Source organism: Oncorhynchus keta, chromosome 29, assembly GCF_023373465.1.
Source record: "Oncorhynchus keta strain PuntledgeMale-10-30-2019 chromosome 29, Oket_V2, whole genome shotgun sequence".
Taxonomy (NCBI): Eukaryota; Metazoa; Chordata; class Actinopteri; order Salmoniformes; family Salmonidae; genus Oncorhynchus; species Oncorhynchus keta.
In genome coordinates, this window is record NC_068449.1 from 35,056,067 (window position 1) to 35,066,060 (window position 9,994).

Here is a 9,994-nt window from a genome sequence, read left to right on the forward strand (position 1 = left end):
CACAAACACACCCTACAGAGCCCCAGGACAACAGCACAATTAGACCAACCAAATCATGAGAAAACAAAAAGATAATTACTTAACACATTGGAAAGAATTAACAAAAAAACAGAGCAAACTAGAATGCTATTTGGCCCTACACAGAGAGTACACAGCGGCAGAATACTGACCACTGTGACTGACCCAAAATTAAGGAAAGCTTTGACTATGTACAGACTCAGTGAGCATAGCCTTGCTATTGAGAAAGGCCGCCGTAGGCAGACATGGCTCTCAAGAGAAGACAGGCTATGTGCTCACTGCCCACAAAATGAGGTGGAAACTGAGCTGCACTTCCTAACCTCCTGCCCAATGTATGACCATATTAGAGAGACATATTTCCCCAGATTACACAGATCCACAAAGAATTCGAAAACAAATCCAATTTTGAAAAACTCCCATATCTTTTGGGTGAAATTCCACAGTGTGCCATCACAGCAGCAAGATTTGTGACCTGTTGCCACGAGAAAGGGCAACCAGTGAAGAACAAACACCATTGTAAATACAACCCATATTTATGCTTATTCATTTTATCTTGTGTCCTTTAACTATTTGTACATTGTATATATATATATATATATAATATGACATTTGTAATGTCTTTACTGTTTTTAAACTTCTGTATGTGTAATGTTTACTGTTAATTTTTGTTGTTTTTCACTTGATATATTCACTTTGTATGTTGTCTACCTCACTTGCTTTGGCAATGTTAACACATGTTTCCCATGCCAATAAAGCCCCTTGAATTGAATTTAATTGAATTGTATGTGAGCTGAACAGAGCTTGAGTGGAGCGATGAGCGGAGTGTGCCCAATTTGACTGCAGCATGGCGTAAGATTCCCGAAGGCTGGAGCGGCGGCCTTCTCGCCCACTCCAATTGTGCTCCAGTAGCTCTCACTTCACGAGTTCAGGGCATGCCTATCCCAGCATGCATTTCCCATTATACTCTACCTACAAGATAGCATACTCCAGGGAACAACACTGTAGTATACCCTAACCATACCATAATTTTTTTAGTTTGTTAATATATGTTAGAATCTATAAGAATTAACCTAGTGGCACTGCAGAAACATCGATGCACTCCCAACCAAGAAGCTTTAAATAAAAATTCCCAAAGAATTAATGTATGACGTTAAGTATCCTTGAGCACTGCTAGTTAATGATACTTTGGTGGTCATCATTGGACAATTATTTACTTGATTCTGGGCCGCTTTTAGCAAAGTGCAGAAAAACATTATTTTCAATACGTCTGTGGCCCATATCTCTTTCACGCTCTCAGATCTTGTGGTGTAGCTGCACTGTAGCAGGATATTTCAGGTTGCTAGCAACCAAGAGGTTATGAGTTCAAATCCCATTTAAGATTAAGTCCCAAATGTGGTCACAATACATTATTTAGCATTAATTGAAATCAGAACACAGCAGCATACTGGCATTTTATAGAAATGTTGTTTTTATTTACTTTGATATTACTGCAACTTTAGGCAAAATGTAGACGTGTGTTCTTGGCAATAAATGTATAGCTAATCTTCATTATGTCCAAAGAACTGGTAGCACAGCAGGAACTATAAGTAGCTAGTGAGTTAAAATTCCAAGTGAGGTTGAGTCCCAAGCGTACAGCATCATACTTGTCCTTGCACATTACCACCTTAATTTGGCTGTAGAAATACAGTATCACATTCATGGTATGCAGTGGCAATTTTTTGGCAATGGCATGGCCATTCTATTTCTAATGTTAAACATAGAAAGAATGTAGTCAGCGACATTTCCTACCATTTTGTTTAAAGTTCATCTTGCATTTCACCTGAGAAAAGTAGGCTGCACCTAAAAGTACCAGAGAAAAGTAGCTACACGTCAGTCAGAGTGTCAGTGTCTGTGTACAGTTTGTACACATGCTGCTCCAGTGACAGTACTGTTCTTCCTAACAGACAAGCATGCGTCAAAACTTTGTTCATTTGCACAATGTCTCTCGTTCACATTTACTTGTAAATTTTTCAAACTCACCAAAAATGTAATTCGATAGCTCTTACCTATATATGTATAACAAATGAGATGTCTTTGCAATTTGTTTATTTTCTTATGACGGTATGAAAATCTGTATACCGCCCAATCATAGTCCATAATACAGTAACACAACTCACATACACAACAGTATGTGGACACCCCTTCAAATTAGTGGATTCAGCTATTTCAGCCACACCAGTTGCTGACAGGTGTATAAAATCGAGCATCAAATTTCTGTTCTGCTAGAGCTTCACCGGTCAATTATAAGTGCTGTTATTGTGAAGTGCAAACATCGTTGCGAAGTGGTAGGCTACACAAGCTCACAGAATGGGACCGCCAACTGCTGAAGAGCGTAGCACTTAAAAATTGTCTGTCCTCGGTTGCAAAACTCACTACCGAATTCCAAACTGGCTCTGGAAACAACATCAGCACAAGACCTGTTTTCTCCGGGAGATTCATGGAATGGGGTTTCATGGTTGAGCAGCCATACACAGCCTAAGATCACCATGCGCAAAGCCAAGCGTCGGCTGGAGTGGTGTAAAGCTTGCCACTATTAGACTCTGGTGCAGTGAAAACGCATTCTCTGGAGTGTTGAATCAGGCTTCACCAACCACCACCAGTCCGATGGACGAATCTGGGTTTGGCGGAAAGCTACCTGAAAGCTACCTGCCGAATGTATAGTGCCACCTGTAAAGTTTGGTGGAGCAGGAATAATGGTCTGGGACTGTTTTTCATGGTTCCCGCTAGGCCCCTTAGTTCCAGTGAAGGGATATCTTAATGCTACAGCATAAAAAGCGCAGACCATGCCGAAATGGTTTGTTGAGATTGTTGGAAATAACTTGAATGGCCTGCATAGAGCCTTGACCTCAACCCCATCAAACAACTTTGGGATAAATTGGAACCCTGACTGCGAGCCAGGCCTAATCGCCCAACATCAGTACCCAACCTCACTAAAGCTCTTGTCGCTAAATGGAAGCAAGTCCCCGCAGCAATGTTCCAACATCTATTGGAAAGTCTTTCCAGAAGAGTGGAGGCTGTTATAGCCACTAAAGGGGGCACAACTCCATATTAATGCACATGATTTTGGAATGAGATTCATTCTACTTGTAGCCCTGCCTGTCCTGGAAATTAAATGGTTAAACATGTCCATGTGAGGCTAAATACAAGGGCTATAAAAGCAGATAAAGAAGGCTTGGGACTAATGAGGTTAAAAGCTCATTTGACGTGTCATAGTGTTGTGTGTGGTGTATCTTATTGACACAGTAAGGCCTAAACCTGGTTCGATACATTACCACCGTTTCAACAGTCTGATACCTGTAGACCTAAAGTCAGTATTTAAAAGCATCTCAGGGGTCTCAAATCCATAGAGTCACAGACATCTGCTGCCAAGCCTGTCTCTAATGGCACCCTATGCCATGTATAGCGCACTACCTTTGAGCAGAGCCCTATGAGGGCTGAAACATGTACTTATCCCAGTACTTGTGTATCTAAACACCATCTATGATTTGGATGAATATAGGATTAATGCCATTCACTTGTTATAAAAGTGCGGTTATCTATCTGGCACAATTATGAGGTGAATTTCCCTAGTCTATTTGGTCCTTCTATGGATAACACAATACCATAGAGCACAACAACTCAAATTAAGGAAGGGTGCATTCAAACATGCAGGTTTGTTTTAATATTCACAAATCACAATTAGCTCCTGTGTTATCTGGGTTGACAAAATAATTTGTTTATCCTCTCCTTCCATTCAAGGCACACAAAGCAAGCATTTAATGACCTTCCGGTCAAATGTGTCTTAAAGACAAAAACAATGCCAAACTTTATTCATTAGATGGCCTCTGTAGACTCCCAAGGTCGAAGTGATGGTCAGGGAAACAGGAGATGATGCTAGTGTCTCTGCTCACCGTGGTAAACACTATACACTCAACATTCATGGCATTCATGGCAACTGCTCAGCCTCCGACCACAAGGCACTATAATAATAATAATATATGCCATTTAGCAGACGCTTTTATCCAAAGCGACTTACAGTCATGTGTGCATACATTCTACGTATGGGTGGTCCCGGGAATTGAACCCACTACCCTGGCGTTACAAGCGCCATGCTGTACCAACTGAGCTACAGAAGGACTATAGACGGTAGTGTGTATGACCCAGTACATCACCGGGGCCAAGCTTCCTGCCATCCAGGACCTCTATACCAGGCGGTGTCAGAGGAAGATCCTAAAAGACTCCAGACCATTATTCCTCCTGTCAAAGACTCCAGCCACCCTAGACTGTTCTCTCTGCTATCGCAAGCAGTACCGGAGCACCAAGTCTAGGTCCAAGAGGCTTCTAAACAGCTTCTACCCCCAAGCCATAAGGTTCCTGAACATCTAATCAAATGGCTACCCAGACTATTTGCATTGCCCCCCCCCCCCTGCCATTCTATGCTGCTGGTACTCTCTTATTATCTATGTATAGTCACTTTAGTAATTATACCTTCATGTACATATTACCTCAATTACCCTGTACCGGTACCCCCTGTATATAGCCCCGCTATTGTTATTTACTGCTGCTCTTTATTTATCTGTTACTTTTTAGGTATTTAGGTATGTGAGCATTTCACTGTAAGGCATGTTGTATTTGGTACGTGACAAATACAATTTGATTCAGATTGTCACGCCCTGGCCGTAGATTGCTTTGTATGTTTCATTTGGTCAGGGTGTGATGTGGGTGGGTATTCTATGTTGTATGTCTAGGTGTTGTGTTTCTATGTTTAGGCCTGATATGGTTCCCAATCAGAGGCAGCTGGTTATCGTTGTCTCTGATTGAGAACCATACTTAGGCAACCTGTTTTCCCACTATGGGTGTGGGTAGTTGTTTTCTGTCTCTGTGCCTGCACCAGACAGAACTGTTTAGTGTTGGTCTATTTTTGTTATTTTGGTCGTAGTGTCATTAAATCAGACCAATTCCATGTAATTTGGAACAGATTCTACTCCTTTAAAATGTTCATACATCGACTGGGTATTTGTGGTTATATTGCAAGCATTGCCCAATATACAGCGATTCCCAATCAATCAATCAATCAGATGTATTTATAAAGCCCTTCTTACATCAGCTCTGCTGTACAGACACCCAGCCTAAAATCCCAAACAGCAAGCAATGCAGGTGTAGAAGCACGGTGGCTATGAGAAACTCCCTAGAAAGGCCAGAACCTAGGAAGAAACCTAGAGAGGAACCAGGCTATGAGGGGTGGCCAGTCCTCTTCTGGCTGTGCCGGGATTATAACAGAACATGTTCAAATGTTCATAGATGACCAGCAGTGTCAAATAATGATAAACACAGTGGTTGTCGAGGCTGCAACAGGTCAGCACCTCAGGAGTAAATGTCAGTTGACTTTTCACAGCCGATCATTCAGAGTATCTCTAACGCTCCTGCTGTCTCTAGAGAGTTGAAAACAGCAGGTCTGGGACAGGTAGAACGTCCGGTGAACAGGTCAGAGTTCCATAGCTGCAGGCAGAAGAGTTGAAACTGGAGCAGCAGTACGGCCAAGTGGACTGGGGACAGCAAGGTGTCATCAGGCCAGGAAGTCCTGAGGCATGGTCCTAGGGCTCAGGTCCTCCAAGAGAGAGAAAGAAAGAAAGAGAGAGAGAGAATTAGAGAGAGCATACTTAAATTCACACAGGACACCGCATAAGACAGGAGAAATACTCCAGATATAGACTGACCCTAGCCCCCCGACAAAAACTACTGCAGCATAAATACTGGAGGCTGAGACAGGGGGTCGGGAGATACTCTGGCCCCGTCCAACAATACCCCCGGACAGGGACAAACAGACAGGAAATAACCCTACCCACTTTGCCAAAGCAAAGCCCCCACACCACTAGAAGGATATCTTCAACCACCAACTTACCATCCTGAGACAAGACCGAGTATAGCCCACAAATATCTCCGCCAGTGCTTTATCCAGGTAGCCGGAAAGTAGAGCTTGCAGTAGTCTAACCTAGAAGTGACAAAAGCATGGTAATTTTTCTGCATAATTTTTGGACAGAAAGCATCTGATTTTTGCAATGTTACGTAGATGTTACGTAGATGTTACGTAGTAAAAGCTGTCCTTGAAACAGTTTTGATATGTTCGTCAAAAGAGAGATCAGGCTCCAGAGTAACGCCGAGGTCCTTCAGTTTTATTTGAGATGACTGTACAACCATCAAGATTAATTGTCAGATTCAACAGAAGATCTCTTTGTTTCTTGGGACCTAGAACAACGAGTTTTTGTACGAGTTTAAAAGTAGAACATTTGCACCCATCCACTTCCTTTTGTCTGAAACACAGGCTTCCAGTGAGGGCAATTTTGGGGCTTCACCATGTTTCATCGTAATGTGTAGCTGTGTGTCATCCGCTTAGCAGTGAAAGTTAAGCGTATGTTTCCGAATGACATCACAAAGAGGTAAAATATAGAGTGAAAACAATAGTGGTCCTAAAACGGAGCCTTGAGGAACACTGGAATTTACAGTTGATTGTCAGAGGACAAACTATCCACAGAGACAAACTGATATCTTTCTGACAGATAAGATCTAAACCAGGCCAGAACTTGTCCGTGTAGTCCAATTTGGGTTTCCAATCTCTCCAAAAGAATGTGGTGATCGATGGTATCAAACGCAGCACTAAGGTCTAGGAGCACGAGGACAAATGCAGAGCCTCGGTCTGACGCCATTAAAAGGTAATTTACCACTTTCACAAGTGCAGTCTCAGTGCTATGATGGGGTCTAAAACCAGACTGAAGCATTTCGTATTTATTGTTTGTCTTCCGGAAGGCAGTGAGCTGTTGCGCAACATATTTTTTGAGAGGAATGGAAGATTCGATATAGGCCGATTCGTTTTTTATATTTTCTGGGTCAAGGTTTGGCTTTTCCAACAAAGGCTTTATTACTGCCACTTTTAGTGGGTTTGGTACACATCTGGTGGATAGAGAGCCGTTTATTATGTTTAGCATAGGAGGGCCAAGCACAGGAAGCAGCTTTTTCAGTAGTTTAGTTGGAAAATGGTCCAGTATGCAGCTTGAAGTTTTAGACGCCATGATTATTTTCATCAATGTGTCAAGAGATAGAGTACTAAAAAACGTGAGTGTCTCCCTTGATCCTAGGTCGAGGCAGAGTTGTGCAGACTCAGGACAACTGAGCTTTGAGGGAATACGCAGATTTAAAAAGGAGTCCGTAATTTGCTTATTTTTCTCAGATATTCATGTCGGTTAAACCTCCATGTGTGACCTCCAGTCAGTTGATCAACTTTTCCAAAATGGTAACCTTCACTAATTTTACAGCACTATGGTTATATATCAACTCATCAACCATGTGCAATATGGAGGTGATTTGTAACATGGGATGGCTCTTCAACAACCAGCTCTACACACAAACAATTAGGTTCCTTGAGGGTTCTATGGGAAGGGTGATGGTTCTATATGGAAATATACACACCCCCAAAAAAAACTTCAATGGTTCTCTGCAGTTCAAAATATGTTTTTTTTTCTTCTTTTAGTGATAATTAAAATTCAGGGCTGGTGGCTCATTAGAATATTTTGGAGTGTGTTTTTTTGTGCAACCGTGAGTAAGTGTCATTCTAGTTGATCTTATCTGTTGTGTTACTCTATTACATGATATATACAAATATGCCGAGTGATTGTGTTTAATGAAATGTATGCATGGCCTTGCGATTACATGATATATATAAATATGCCTAGCAATGGATTTTTATGAAATGTATGACCTTGTATCAATTGAGAACGGTTGACTAAGTCAGAAGATCTCAATTCTCTCCCCAGGGTCATGTAGCTGTCCAGAGCTAGCACAACAAATTCATTTTTTGAATAATCCCAAAAAGAAAACCTATGGAAATCTAATAATATACCCAAATAAAATAAATAACAACCTGTGTCTTTCTACTAATAACCTTAGATTGAGAAAGATTATCCATAAAGGTTCTGTGTTCTTCTATAAAGAAGAATAAAAAATGGTTCTATATAGCCCCAAAAAGGTTTGGAACCATAGTGGAACCCTTTGTTGGTGTTATATAAACAAGCTCTCACAGTCTCAAGTCAGAATTAGCCGTTCATCCACATTTCTCAAACATCAAATGTAGAGTTGAAGTCGGAAGTTTACATACACTTAGGTTGGAGTCAACCACTCCACACATTTCTTGTTAACAAACTATAGTTTTGGCAAGTTGCTTAGGACATCTACTTTGTGCATGACACAAGTCATTTTTCCAAAAATTGTTTATAGACAGATTATTTCACTTATAACTCACTGTATCACAATTGCAGTGGGTCAGACGTTTACATACACTAAGATGACTGTGCCTTTAATCAGCTAGGAAAATTCAAGAACATTATGTCATGGCTTTAGATGCTTCTAAATAACACCATTTGAGTCAATAGGAGGTGTACCTGTGGATGTATTTCAAGACCTACCTTCAAACTCAGTGCCTCATTGCTTGACATAATTGGAAATTCAAAAGAAATCAGTCAAGAACTAAAAAACAGATTTGTAGCCCTCCACAAGTCTGGTTCATCCTTGGGAGCAATTTCAAAATGCCTGAAGGTACCACGTTCATCTGTTCAAACAATAGTCCACAAGTATAAACACCATGGGACTACGCAGCCATCATACCACTCATGAAGGAAACACGTTCTGTATCCTAGAGATGAACGTACTTTGGTGCAAAAAGCTCAAATCAATCCCAGAACAACCGCAAAGGTCCTTGTGAAGATGCTGGAGGAAACAGGTACAAAAGTATCTATAGCCACAGTAAAACAAGTCCTATATCGACATAACCTGATAGGCCGCTCAGCAACTGCTGCAAAACCACCATAAAAAGCCAAACTATGGTTTGCAACTGCACATGGGGACAAAGATCATACTTTTTGGAGAAATGTCCTCTGGTCTGATGAAACAAAAATAGAACTGTTTTGCCATAATGACCATCGTTACGTTTGGAGGAAAAAGGGGGAGGCTTGCAAGCCAAAGAACACCATCCCAACCGTGAAGCACGGGAGTGGCAGCATCATGTTGTGGGGGTGCTTTGCTGACGGAGGGACTGGTGCACTTCACAAAATATACAATTATGTGAATATATTGAAGCATCATCTCACGACATCAGTCAGAAAGTTAAAGCTTAGTCACAAATGGGTCTTCCAAGTGGACAATAACTCCAAGCATACTTCTAAAGTTGTGGCAAAATGGCTTAAGGACAACAAAGTCAAGATATTGGAGTGGCCATCACAAAGCCCTGACCACAATCCCATAGAAAATTTGTGGGCAGAACTGAAAAAGTGTGTGCGAGCAAGGAGGCCTTACAAACCTGACTCAGATACACCAGCTCTGTCAGGAGAAATGGGCCAAAATTCACCCAACTTATTGTGGGAAGCTTGTGGAAGGATACCCGAAACGTTTGACCCAAGTTACACAGTTTAAAGGCAACGCTACCAAATACTAATTGATTGTATCTAAACTTCTGACCACCATCCACAACACCCTAGCAAAACCAAAACCGAAGGTAACAGCACTTACTGTTGATGATATTAATTAACAATAACTTCAATATGATTGTGCAAACTGCACAGGAAGGTGGATCCTTTGAATTATGCTATTGGACCATAAACATATTTGACTCATTCGCTTAGATATAAAGACCACTGTTTAAGGAACCTGCTTGGTTCTGGTACTGGTTCCAACTGACATTTTTTATTAGAAATTGAGGAAATGGCTTGAAATGCCTTGCACTGAGAGATAGCTCTGATTCCCATGGCACAGTGTGACATAGGATGTGAAATCTGAAACCACTTGAAGCTGGGATGTCCCTCATACTATATAATTTGCTCTTCCAACTGTCCATCAATACCTGGCTTAACCCGACATCTCAGCCATTGACAAAGCACTTGCCTTTATCCTTACATTGTAGTGCAGCAGGAGA